The sequence below is a fragment of the Giraffa tippelskirchi genome, chromosome 3 (genome assembly GCF_054371585.1).
Source record: "Giraffa tippelskirchi isolate mGirTip1 chromosome 3, T2T-mGirTip1v1.2.pri, whole genome shotgun sequence".
NCBI classification, from domain to species: Eukaryota; Metazoa; Chordata; class Mammalia; order Artiodactyla; family Giraffidae; genus Giraffa; species Giraffa tippelskirchi.
The window spans coordinates 93,970,121-93,985,030 of NC_137277.1; positions in this window are offsets into that span (position 1 = coordinate 93,970,121).

Below are 14,910 nucleotides of genomic sequence, written 5' to 3' on the forward strand. Positions count from 1 at the left end.
AAAACAGAAGCAGCTGCAGCAGTTACATTGACAGTTATCTTTTCCTTCAACAAAGTATCGGGCATTGATGGGCTGTGATCCTCTGTGCACCTATTGCCTACCCCTATGAATAACTGAAACATGCATCATCTCAGGTTTGCTATTCTCACCCTGACAGGAAGCTGCATGCAGTAGAGTAAGCATCTGGGCCTCTAGGGCAGAAGCCTAATAACACCTGAAATGCAGGCAAAATAACCAGTCTGCTTCTAAGCACCAGGCACTTTGAGGCTCATCAATAGAGATCACCTGGAGCCTGTCTTCCTTTCGATTGTTTCAGCAGTGCCGTAACACTGAAAGGACATTTTCTTTTCTATTTGTATGATTTTGTCTCAGGGCTCACATTATTCCACGGATGCTCTAACAGGTTTTCAATTTTCAAGGTAGTTGCCTGAAAAGACTGTTGGCTGTTCAGGAGCCTAACCAACGCTCAGTAGCTGGATCTGAAGCGGATTACTAAGGATTCTGGGGCTTTTTGCTTCTGTCCAAAATTACTTTAAGGTATAGCTATCAGACGGCCAGGCTGTGTCTGATGGATCAAGAGAATGAGGCAAATGGAGAGAAGGTAAAAGGGATAAGTCAGAGATAGAGGACAAGAGGAAGGTAAAAAAAAAAAGTACAACAAGAGAGTTAAAGAGTGAAGGATTTCTTGTTTAGTTTCAGGATAGAAACTAAACTCTCAAGGCATTTTTAAATTCACCAGTTGATGTTAAAAGGAACTAAGAAAGTTTTGAATCTGGGAAGCCAGAAAGCAATACACTGAAAAGTAACTGCAGTGATTCAATGAATTACCAGGTAAGACTGAACGTCTCTCCTACATCAAAGCAGTTGGCTGGATTTTTGATTGCTTTCACTTTAGATAATGCGAGCAGAGGTACCGTCATTGGTGAAGTTTGGGCAGAATTTGAGGGTATAAATTTGCATAGTAGTGTTAACCACATGCTTCCTTTTTCAGTGGAGGTAAGTTGAAATTTTTCTCACCATCCAAAGTGTACATAAGTCTCATAATAAAAACAACAGTAGTGGGAGGTGGATTTGTCTTCTTCTCCAGCATAAGGACTTAATTTTTCAAGTTCTAAGGGATCTTTAAATTGGTGTCCAGATAATAAACTCCAAGGGCAGCACTATATAGAAACTCTAATGCCTTCCTTGACCATAATGGGTCTCAATATTGGCACACCTGAGTTTGATTGGCCTTAGCATTTCCTTTAGATAATGAAAACAAGGTAGGGGAAATTCAAATTAAAAAAGAGAGGCATGAAACTTTCTACTCTCTTAGATGAATAAAACAATGATTTCTACTATGTTTCATGGAACATTATATTACATGAGAAAGATATTTCAATGAACTCATTTATAAAACAGAAATAGAGTCAAGGAGGAAAAAAACAAACATGGTTATGGTGGGGGGAAAGCAGGGAAGAGATAAATTGGGAGATTGGGATTGACAAATACATACTACTGTATATAAAATAGATAACTAATAAAGACCTGCTGTAGAGCACAGGGAACTCTATGCTCTGTAATGACCTATATGGGAAAAGAATCTAAAAAAATGTGAATATATGTATATGTATAACTGATTCACTTTGCTGTACAGCTGAAACTAATACAGCTTTGTAAATCAACTATACTACAATAAAATTAAAAAAAAATAAGAAAAGTACTTTATTACTGTACATTTCCAGAATGTGGTAAAAAAAAAAAAAACAACTTTCCAGACATATTGACTAGGGAATAATTTTCTTCACAGAATATCAATCCTTACGCTTTAGAATATAGCTATTTCTTCTTAAGAATATTATATTAATATTCATTGTTTCACCAAGCTTTCATGAACATTCTCAGAAATAATTGACCTACGATCTATTCAGATGCAGGACAGAATTTGACATTCCCAGTGCCACCAATATGATTTGATGGAATTGCTTTGACACGAGGAATATTTAGCTCTTTTTCCATGCTAGCTTAGGCAGCACCTTCAGCTTGTTGTGACTTCTATTTGCTCTGGACAGTGGTGTCCCATAATTTTAGGGGTACAAGGTAAAGAGGAGCCACAGAGTTGCAACCAGGAAAACCAGTTCTCAAGGTTTCAGAGTTTCAGTGAGCTGAGAGTGTATATTCTGTAACCACAGAGAGGGGGAGATGCAGGCTTCTCTGCTGCTTTGGGACAGGACATCTGTACTCCTGGTCAAATGGCTACCCAGGCACCTCAGTGCTACTTTATGTGCTTGTAATTTCCATTATGACTTTAGACTGTCATCTTTCAGCATATTTTCATTTATTGTTTTTAGCTACAATCAGGGCAGTAATAGGAGAGCAATTCTGGGGAGTGAGAGCACAGATAAAATATGTAGACCCCGGCACCAGTGAGGTCTACTTAGCCACACCTCATATTTCAGTTCACAGAAATGTGTGTGGGGACTGACATAAGTACTCCCTGTTGTGTTATTGCTTCTGGCTCAGTAGCCTTTTGAGAAGAACGCAGAATAAAGGACTGCAGAGAACGGGTGCCGTCAAAATGGCAGTGCTAGAGACGGTGCCTACAAGCACCCGGTAGAGTTTTATGTTTTTTTAACAAATGTTTTCTTGATGTTACCTTTAAATCCCACCTGCAATTCCTTCTCTTGCCATCGACATCAGTCACCTTTCTGCTTTTCAGGCTTCTTTTTGAGGCATCAATGAACCTAAAGGAAACCAGCATGATGGGAATTTCATGACAACTTGCAGCACATAGCGCTTTCTTGGCAAGCGGTGTTATTGAACGGCATTCAGACTCTCACGGCAGGGCCATGGCTGATCAATAATTTCCAGGAGCCTCTTTTGACTGTGTCAGAAGCAAAACCCAAGGAATGTGACTAGACCAGTTAGAAATAGCACCCTGACAGGAAAATTTCAGGGCAGTCAAAGGATAAATTGTAACATTTGGTTATATTACTATGTGCTAAGGCTCTTTCTTGACAGGAGACATTTGGTTCCCATTTTCAGGCTACAGAAGACTTTAACTAAGCATAAAAATATGAGTGTCACAAAGGAGTGTTTCAAACAGCTACATTAAGAAATTGAGGTTGTCAAATCTCCCCTTGTGACTTTAAAGATGAGAAATGATCATCTAGGTATGCACTAAAAAGTTCCATTAGAAAACTATTTTAAATGCTGTTATCCTGGTAAAGCCTCCCCAGATGAACTGGAAATAATGTTATGATTCCTAAACTATTTTTTCTCATTTTTCTAGCAGGAAAGTTTTTCAACTTGCAATATAGTATAGTTATATTTTTTTTAGCTTATTATTTTCTTTAGTAGTAGTAGTAGGTCTACTCATATAGACAGTTGTTGCATGATTAGCCAGAAATTCCAACAGTTTATTAACTTTTAAAATGCATGTCCATAATACTGCTAAAATATGGGAGAGCTTGATAAATATTTTTGGGTGATGAAGAACACAAAACTCTCTCTCTTCCTTTGTGTTATGTATGTAGAGAGCAGAAGACATCAACTTTTCCAAACATCACCATCTTTAGTGCTATTTATTGATGGCTGCAGGCGTCAAATACAATATGACTGGGAATAGGGAAAAGGAGGGCTTCCTAAGTAGTGCTGGTGGTAAAAATTTTGTCTTCCAGTACAGGAGATGCAAGAGACTTGAGTTTGATCTTTAGGTTGGAAAGGTCCCCTGGAGTAGGAAATGGCATCCCCACTCCAATATTCTTGCCTGGGAAATTCCATGGACAGAGGAGCCTGGCAGGTTATATCTATGGGGCTGCAAAGAGTCAGACACAACTGAGCAAGGAAAAGAATCTTGGACTTCTTATCCTCTTGTAAATTTTCAAACTGAAGTTCAGACTGGCTCCATGAGTAGTTTTTAAGTCATAAATGGTCACTGTAGAATTCAGAAGGAGATCTCCCAGACTCCAGAGACCTTGCTCACTCTTTAATACAAGACTGTGGCCTAGTCAATGACAAAAAATTGGAGCTAACAGGTTATTTTGTTTTCAGCTTCAGTTATTGATCTGTAAAATGTGAATAATGTTGTATTCATTCCATACATTTCAAAACTATTGTAAATAAAAGAGATAATTAATATGCAGAAATTAATATAATAGGCTTCTAGTTACTGCCATTCATTATCATCATCATCACCATTATCCTCTTCAACAAGTTTGTAATGTGATATGTAGAGTTGTGGTAATAATTCTTCTTAAAGGGATAAAGTTTATATTGATCAGCACTCTGAAAGGGTCTGACTTGACAGAGAAGAGGAAAGGACATTGGAGTTTAGAGGAGATGTCCATGCCATAACTTGGAGGTGAGATGATTTTAATTTGATTTTATAGAAGATCTTTTAATCAAGACTCATTGGATAGGCTTGAGAGGAGTGGCATATGTGTGATGGCAGTGGCAATAATGGTAATTAGTAGTTTTCATTCATTTATTCATCAGTAACCTTAGATATGGAGATGACACCATCCTTATGGCAGAAACAAAGAAGAACTCAAGAGCCTCTTGATGAAATTCAGGAGGAGAGTGAAAAAGTTGGCTTAAAACTCAACACTCAAAAAACTAAGATCATGGTATCTGATTCCATCAGTTCATGGCAAATAGATGGAGAAACAATGGAAACAGTGAGAAACTTTATTTTTTTGGGCTCCAAAATCATGGCAGATGGTGACGACAGCCATGATATTAAAAGACACTTGCTCCTTGGAAGAAAAGCTATGACCAACCTAGACAGTATATTAAAAAACAGAGACATTACTTTGCCAACAAAAGTCTGTCTAGTCAAAGTTATGGTTTTTCCAGTGGTCATGTATGGATGTGAGAGTCGGACTATAAAGAAGGCTTAACACCAAAGAATTGATGCTTTTGAACTGTGGTGTTGTAGGAGACTCTTGAGAGTCCCTTGGACTGCAAGGAGATCCAACCAGTCAATCCTAAAGGAAATAAATCCTGAATATTCACTGGAAGAACTGATGTTGAAGCTGAAACTCCAATACTTTGGCCACCTGATGTGAAGAACTGATTCACTGGAAAAGACCTTAATGTTGGGAGAGACTGAAGGCAGGAGGAGAAGGGGACACCAGAGGTTGAGATGGTTGGATGGGATCACTGACTCAATTGACATGAGTTTGAGCAAGCTCCAGGAACTAGTGATGAACAGGGAAGCCTGGTGTGCTGCAGTCCATGGAGTCACAAAGAGTCGGACACGACTGAGTGACTGAACCGAACTGAACTGAATTCAATAAACATTTAATGAGTACCACTTTATGCCAAACAAAATAATAGCTGTTTGATGTGTGAGTTATGTAAAACTGATATCTGCAAGTAATGAACCTCTACTCTTCAGAATAGAAAAGAGAATGGAAAGTGTTGGAAAATAGAGCTGTGTACTTGTACAGTGGTGGCAATGAGCAAGAAGAAGCTGGTTTTCGTGAGAAGACTGAGAAAGTTTTTCTAAAGGATGATGCTCAAAATAGCACTTTCCTTTGAAACTGTAGTTTGAATTTCAGATGTATGGCCCAAGAGCTGACCAGAGAAGTGAACTAACATGGTCAAAATTCATGCTAAAGGAATTTCTTTATCTATAGGATGGAGGGGAGACTGGGGGTGCAGAAATATATGAAAAATGCTGTTTTGCATCATTTAGGTAAAGGATAGGGCCCGACAATGGATGTATTTGAAAGAATTAATGGGTGATGGAGTCTGTGTCAAAGGTAAAATAAGAGACATGGAAAATCTGATATTATATTTACAAGCTTGAATGTTGTCAGAGATAATCACACCTTTGATATATACACAGAAAGATGACGAGCCATACAAAATGTCAGCTTGAGTGGGAGTTAATTATTCCCAGCATGGAGAGAATTTCAAGAAGATATCAGCCAATAGGACTGATTGGCAAAATTGAACAGCCTATAAGCATTTTCTGAATTAAGCTTATTTTGTTTGTTTCCAGTATCCACAAATCACTGCAATGGATAAATCTGAGAGATGATGAAACTGATTTTCTTCCCTTTTTGAGTTTGCTAAGAGTACAGAAATAAAAATAAAAATAGTCTCTCTGTATCAAAAAGGAAATATTCAATCATACTTATTTCAGGATGCAAAGTGACTTTGGGATTATTCCTTTCTACTGTCCTTAATTAGTACTAATAAGTGAACTAACCCTGTTTATGGATGTTGCTGTTGTTGTTCAGTCGCTCAGTCATGTCCACCTCTTTGCTACCCCATAGACTGCAGCATGCCAGGCTTCCCTGTCCTTCACCATCTCCCAGAGTTTGCTCAAACTCATGTCCATTGAGTCAGTGATGCCATCCAACCATCTCATCCTCTGTTGCCCCCTTCTTCCCCTGCCCTCAATCTTTCCCAGCATCAGGGTCTTTTCCAATGAGTCTCTTCTTTGCATCAGGTGCCCAAAGTATTGGAGCTTTGGCTTCAATCAGTCTTTCCAATGACTACTCAGGGTTGATTTCCTTTAAGGTTGACTGGTTTGATCTCCTTGCTGTCCAAGGGACTCTCAAGAGTCTTCTCCAGCACCACAGTTTGAAAGCATCAATTCTTCAGTGCTCAGCATTCTTTATGGTCCAACTCACATCCATGCATGACTACTGGAAATACCATAGCTCTGATGAGATGGACCTTTGTCAGCAAAGTGATGTCTTTGCTTTTAATATGCTGCCTAGTTTGGTCATAGTCTTTCTTCCAAGGGCAAGTGTCTTCTAATTTTATGGTTGCAGTCACTGTTTGCAGTGATTTTAGAGTTCAGGAATAGAAAATCTGTTATTGCTTCCACTTTTCCCCATTCTATTTGCTATGAAGTGATGGGACTGGGTGCCATGATCTTAGTTTTATGAATGTTGAGATTTAAGCCAGTTTTTTCACTCTCTTCTTTCACCCTCATCAAGAGTCTCTTTAAATCATCTCTAAATTACTAATACCCAATGTAATATCTTCCCTGGTGGCTCAGATGGTAAGGTGTCTGCTTACAATGCACGAGACTCAGGTTGAATCCCTGGGTCGAGAAGATCTCCTGGAGAAGGAAATGGCAACCCACTCCAGTAGTCTTATCTAGAAAATTCCGTGGGAGGAACCTGGTAGGCTACAGACCATGGAGTTGCAAAGAGTCGGACGTGACTGAGCGACTTCACTTTTCACTTAATACAAGGTAAATGCTATATAAATAGGTGCCAGCTTGGGGCATATTTAAGTTTTGCCTTTTGGAACTTTCTGGAATTAAAAAAAATATTTTCTATCCATGGTTGGTTATGCCCATGGATGTGAAACCTATGGATATGGAGGCCCAGCTGTGGTTGTTGAGCATGCTAGCCTGAGGCCCTGCTCCTATTGCCTTCATATGGGGGCCTTTGTCTGCCCCTTTAGATTTCAGTCCTTTTTCTCTTGCTCTTCTATCTTAGCTCTTTAGGAGATGGAGAACAAGAGTGAATTTACACCTCTAATCCCTGATATGGAGCTATTGACTGCCTTTGCATGGAGGAGTCGAAGAGTTTACTCACCCAAATGAAGTTCTAAATAGTGCCTGTCAATTTCTTACCTCCAGTGTGCTCCTTGCAGGGGAACTGGCAGATCCTTCTTAGATTTAGGTCAAGTGTGTTAAGTAAACACATTTCTGTCCCATATTAAAATTTCAACCATATAGGAGGAGGGGAATTTCTCTGCCCCAGCACAAGCCTTACAGGACAACATTACCTGAGGCTATTTGGTCAAGTGTGTGCTAAGTCTCTTCAGTCTCATCCAACTCTTTTCTGCCCTATGGACTGTAACCACTAGGCCTCTCTGTCCATGGGATTCTACAGGCAAGAATATTGGAGTGGGTTGCCATGCCCTACTCCAGAGGATCTTCCCTACCCAGGGATCAAACCCACATCTCTTATATCTCCTGCATTGGCAGGCAGATCCCTTATTAATAGCAACCACCTGGGAAGCCCCTGTTTGAGCAAGGCTGCATGCCAATATGCAACTTGTACTGAAGCAACTGACACTAGTGTCTACTCCTCTTAGTACTGTTAAGAGCATTGCCTTGTGGAACTAGAGATTCCAGTGAGAGTCTCATAGAGGAATCAGTGCTAATGTAATACAACATTATCCCAGAACCTATCTAGTCTGAATTCGTGGAATCAGAACACTGTAACCATGGGGCAGATTTCTTGCAGATAAACTCCAAAAAGGTAGCAGGTTGAAAAGATTTGATCTGAAAGGAATCACATTTTCAGAAGCTTGGAATCAGCTTCTAGAACTGGTTTTTCAGATATTCATGGTCAGAGTCCCCAGGGGATTTATAACCAAAGAATGGAAAATAGCAGTCTCTTCCACTTGGAGTTTGTCATTTGTATTATTTACCTTACTAAAGAGAGTCAATCTCAAAAATGTTACCATAATGACAAAGTAAATTAATGTAGGTCTTAGAACAAGTGAAACACTTAATGCTCTCTAAGAATTTGGCTCATTAAGAAAAAACAAAAAAACCACTTCTTATCTTGTAACAGTTTCTTAGATTTTACACTTTTCCTTTGAGGAACGGAAAATGTAAAACTTATATGGCAGTCATTTGAAATTAATTTCAAAAGCCTACTCAGTTTACTACTTAAGATCAAAGTATACTTTCCTGACATTTTTTGGTACTAATTACCATTACAGCTTAATTGACTTCCATTTGGGGAAGTGTATATATGTGTGTATATATATGTATAACATACATGCACACACACATAATTATGCAATGCTATTTTGTACACATACATGTGTTTATGTATATATACATATATTAATGCACATACATATTAGAATATGACTAATAAGAATTGACTTATTAGAACATATTAAAGGTGTTCTACAAAATGAAATATAATAGAAACCAAGCACGAAAGTGAGTTAAAGATTTTTGTGTAAGAAAAATTCTATTCTTGCTATCTTGCAACACTGTGTAAGGCCTTTGCAAAATGTAGAAGCAAAAGCACTAACCATTCTCCCAGCTTTCTCTTTCTCTTTTTTTTTTCACATTTTATAAAACTGCAGTTTTATTGCTAGATAATATGGTAAAAAAGATTCATTGTAAGGGTTACCTAACAACGTTGGTGGTGTTGATGAATAGTTGCAATTAATACATTCCCTTAATTAGTCTGATACCCAGAAGATGCACCTGGCAGGTCATTTTAATACTACAATTGATTTATAGCTGCTAGAAATGATTTTACCAGCTATCTTCAGAGAGTACAATTAGAGCGGATTTCATTTTTTTATGCATTTTCACTGAGGAATAAACATAAAAGGTCTATGTAATTCAGAACAAAGCAGCTATAATGTACTAATGGTTTATGGATTTTATTAATATTCAGCTAACATTAGAGGCAATTTTATGGGAAAGCAACCTATTTTCCTTATGAAGTATTCAGTTTTTTAGTATCCGAGTGCTTTGTTTAAAAAAATAAACCTTGATATTTTCCAATAAGTTGCTTCTATTTCTTATAGCAAAAATGCTATATGTTACAAAGTATGAAAAAATAAAATAAGAATTTAGGTGCTGTTCATTAATTGCATGCATTTATTTACTGCATATTTACTTCTTAAATACATGTAAATTCTAAAGTAAGTCATTAAGCATTCATGTGATTTAAATAGTGCTTCCATTAATATAATTGTTGAGCTAATGGATGAACTCTATCAGTAATGGAGGGAGTTGCACTCTGTGGTTGAACAGGTAACAGAATATTTTAAGATCCTGATTACATATCTGCTTTTCATCCCCTGTTTATCTTGGATATTAATTTTGCTAATTGGGAATCTTTGTCCTTCTCATTCACTATCCATAACATGGGACGAGTTTACTCGTTCAGTTTAAGATACTAGGACAATGAGAAATCAGTTCCACTGATAAAGCTAACAGTCCTGTGAAAAGAATTAATATTTAAATACACCATTTCCATGAATAAAATGAACTCTACCTGAAAAATGTCTTTATCAAAGTGTCAGTGAACTTCTGGTAGCTCAAGGAAAATTTTCATATTAAAAAATTCAAAATTTCTTTAAAATTTATTTTATGACTAGTTAATGAGAGTCTACTATGTGTAAGGTGCTAGGCTTAGGAACTGCTGTAGATTCAAGAAGGAAAGAACAAAAGATCTCGGTCAACATGGAATTAGAATCTAGTGGGGAAAGGCAGGAGGATTCAGTTGATCCACAAATGCAAAGTCATAAGCATCATCCCGTGAAGGAAAAGCTGAGCAGCTTGTGAAAGGATATCACAGGAAAGCCTGGTTACTGCTTCATTTCTGTATTACAGATTCTAAACTAGAAATTGGCAGCCTGGGCTAAACCACAGAGAAAAATCACAGCACCCATAATGTCCCATAAGAGTATTTCTCCTCTTTCAAATGTGAAAATTCTTCTGAACCTCCATCATTAGGTGAGTTTAGATTTTTTGCTTGGCTTTGTTTTTAGTAGTTAGTGATAGATTTGCAAAGTCATTCAAGCTCTTGTCCAAATTTCCCTCTTAACTAGCACTACACCTTGGAAAGACAGCAATAGAGTTCAGAATTAAGTGTTCTAATTTTCTGGAATTCTATTGTCTACATAGAGTATCATTTATCAAATCTTACCACATGTTTATGTGTTCCTCCTTAAAATTTTTTAAAATTGAAATATAGTTGATATTGTTGCTGTTGTTTAGTTGCTAAGTCATGTCTGACTCTTTCGTAATTCCAGTGGGCTATAGCCCACCAGGTTCCTATGTCCATGGGATTTCCCAGGCAAGACTACTAGAGTGAGTTGCTATTTCCTTCTCCAGGGGTCCCCTGATCCAGGGATCAAACTTGTATCTCCTGCCTTGTCAGAGTTGGGGAGGGGAGTTCTTTACCACTGAGCTACCAGGGAAGCTCATAGTTGATGTACAATATTATATCAGATGTGCAACACAGGCGATTCACAATTTTAAAAGATTATATTCCATTTTGAGTTATTATAACATACTGGCTATATTCCTTGTGTTGTACAATATATCCTCATAGCTTATTTGTTTTACATGCAGTAATTTGTACCTCTTAATCCTCTATCCTTATGTTGTCCTTTCCCTCATCCCTCTCCCCAATGGTAACTACTAGTTTGTTTCCTTTATCTGTGAATCTGTTTCTTTTTTGTTATATTTTAAAATATTTTGTTATTTTTTATATGTCCTTGTTATATTCACTAGATAGGTTTTTTTATGTATAAGTGATAACACACAGTATTTGTCTTTCTCTGTCTGATATTTTACTTATATATCCTCCACATCCATTTATGTTGTTACAAGTGGCAAAATTTCATTCCTTTGTATGGCTGAGTAGTATTTCAGTAGTATTGCACTTAACACACACACACACACACACACACACACACACACACACACACACACATATATATGTATATACACCACACCTTCTTTATCCATTCATCCATGATGGATACTTCTATGTCTTGGCAACTGTGTTTAAGGCTGCTGTGAACATTGGGGTGCATGTATCTCTTCAGCATAGTGTTTTTGTTTTTGTTTTCAGATTATATATCCAGGAATGGGATTGCTGGATCACATAGTCATTCTAGTTTCAGTTTTTTGAGAAACTTCCATACTGTCCTCCATAATGGCTACACCAATTTGCAATCCAAGCAACAGTGACAAAGGTTTCTTTTTATCCACATCCTTGCCAACCTATGTGACTTGTGGATTTTTTGATGATAGCCATTCTGACAGGTATGAGATGATATCTCATTGTGGGTTTAATTTGCATTTCCCTGGTGATTAATGATGTTGAGCATCTTTTAATTTTACAACATGTATTTTCAAAATAAAAATTTCTCAGTCAATACTATTCTGTGTAACTTAGAATTATTCAAAATTAGTCTCAATTGATATGTCTGGAATCATTAAGGAAAGGTGATTTCTCAAGGTCTTTAATTCTGTACCTTTAATATCTTTGATTCTGTACCTTTCCTGCAAAAACTACAAGTTAAAAAAAAAAAAAATCTAGGCTTCTTACCAAACAGTGCAGCTACTCATAAAGGTTCTGATAGTTCCTGGGGAATGAATGTCCTAATGCCTATACGAAATTAAATGATTATTCCCACTAGGATTAAAGGGCCATGGGAATTTGGAAATTTCTAGTTATTGAAAGCAAAAATGTTTTTCCCTGCTAACATTGTAGCATGTCTAACAGAGGGTTAAAATGTATTGTCTTTTGGCTACCAGTGCCTGCTAACCCCTTTACCACCACTTCTGTAGTTCTGCTGGAGTCAGTAGCCGTTTCCTAAATTACAGGATTGGGACGTCAAGAGGTCATTTTACCCATCCTCTGCTTCTGGGCAGGACAGTACTTAATTATCTCGGCTCACAAAGCTCTCTCTGAAACCAGTTGATGCGTAGATGTAATCATTTGCCTCCGGGGAATACAGCGCTATGTAGATAGATTGTTTTTGTTTATTTGTGTTTTTGGCAAATGAACATTTAAAAGTGAAATTCTCTCCCACTTGATTTTGTTCACAATGTGGTCTAAATTATATTCTGCTCTGCTTCTCATGCTGCAGGAGGTTTTTAATGCCGAACAGGATCACTGACAGCCATCTGTGCCTGGCCCCAGGCACGGACTCTCCTAGGATATGTCTACACTCACCTGTTGGCACCACAGGTTTAGGCTGTTAATATCATTTGAACACTTTGCATTGAAAGAAACAGGAATAAAAAGGTAGTTTTCTGTCCTGTGGGACAGTCATTATTCTTACAACTTGCGGGGAAGTTCCTCCTTTCCAGCTTCTTCACTGCTGGCTCTTGACACAACTCATGTCACATTATGTTGTTTTTTAATTTTTATTTTTAAATATCTAAAACTACTTTCTGATATAAATACTTAAAAGTTAGTTGTCCCTAATACTTTCTCTCCTTGTTTACTATGAACATGCTTATAAAGATATAGGAAGTAATGCAAATCAAAACTAAAACCAATCTCTAGTTTGCAAATAATTTTAAAACAAGCAACAGAACAGTCTCAATCATCTACAAGAAAGTAGGTGGACTCTTTCTTCTATCAAATTGCACTTTCAGGCTCAGAAACCTACCGTCTATATCAGCAGATGAGGAGGCATCTCACCTCTGCATTGGTGAGTTGTAGGAGCTGGAGAGAGACCAATAGCATCTCCATCCCCCGGGGAGCTTGTGAGAATTAAGGGATCTCAGACCCAGCCCAGACCTACTCAGTGAGAATCTGCATTTGAACAAGATCTGCTGAGGGTGATTTGTGAACTCACCAAAGTTTGCCAGAGCACCCCTTGAAATGCAGTATTAAGAAATGAACATGTTGCAGCTGAATTCCCGAAAAATAAATGACCCAATCAAAAAATGGGCCAAAGAACTAAACAGACATTTCTCCAAAGAAGACATACAGATGGCTAACAAACACATGAAAAGATGCTCAACATCACTCATTATTAGAGAAATGCAAATCAAAACCACAATGAGGTATCATTTCACACCAGTCAGAATGGCTGCTATCCAAAAGTCTACAAGCAATAAATGCTGGAGAGGGTGTGGAGAAAAGGGAACCCTCTTACACTGTTGGTGGGAATGCAAACTAGTACAGCCACTATGGAGAACAGTGTGGAGATTCCTTAAAAAACTGGGAATAGAACTGCCATATGACCCAGCAATCCCATTGCTGGGCATACACACCGAGGAAACCAGAATTGAAAGAGACGCGTGTACCCCAATGTTCATCGCAGCACTGTTTACAATAGCCAGGACATGGAAGCAACCTAGATGTCCATCAGCAGATGAATGGATAAGGAAGCTGTGGTACATATACACAATGGAATATTACTCAGCCATTAAAAAAAATACATTTGAACCGGTTCTACTGAGATGGATGAAACTGGAGCCCATTATACAGAGTGAAGTAAGCCAGAAAGAAAAACAACAATACAGTATACTAATGCATATATATGGAATCTGAAAGATGGTAACGATAACCCTATATGCGGGACAGAATGAGAGACACAGATGCATGGAACAATTTTATGGACTCTGAGGGAGAAGGTGAGGGTGGGACGTTCTGGGAGAATGGCATTGAGACATGTGTATTGTCATATGTGAAACAGAGCACCATTCCATGTTCGATGCATGTGACAAGGGCTCGGGGCCGGGGCGGTGGGTTGATCCAGAGGGATGGGAGGGGGAGGGAGGTGGGTGGGGGGTTCGGGAAGGGGAACACATGTAAACCCATGGCTGATTCTTGTCAATGTATGGCAAAAACTATTACAATATTGTAAAGTAATTAGCCCCCAAGTAAAATAAATAAATTTATAAAAAAAAAAAAAAAAAAAAAAGAAAGAAGCCACACACAAAAGCCAAAAAATTTTTTAAAAGGCCACAAAATATGATTCCATTTACATGAAATGTCCAGAATAGGCAAATTTATGAAGACAGAAAGCAGATCACTGGTTTTCAGGGGAAGAAGAACAGAAAAGTGTTTAATAGATCAGGGTTTCAAAAAAAAAAAAAGAAATGAACATGTTGAGAAAGATTATAGATGTTGAGAATATAGAAATTTTAACCAAATATTAGACTTTTAACCAAATTAATATGATGGTGTTCTACTTCAGTTCATGCTAACAATTTTCAAGTTAGGAGACCTGGTTTAAAAAGCATCTTTTTTCTCTTTACCTGCAAGAGGGTTGCATAGAACATGAAAATAGCCTTTTTTATTTTTTAAAATTTCCATTTTAAATTTATGCATTTAATTAATGCATGTAATTAATTTATGTATATTTAACATATTAAGGAATTCCCTGGTGGCTCAGATGTTAAAGAATCTGTGTGCAATTCAGGAGACCTGGGTTCCA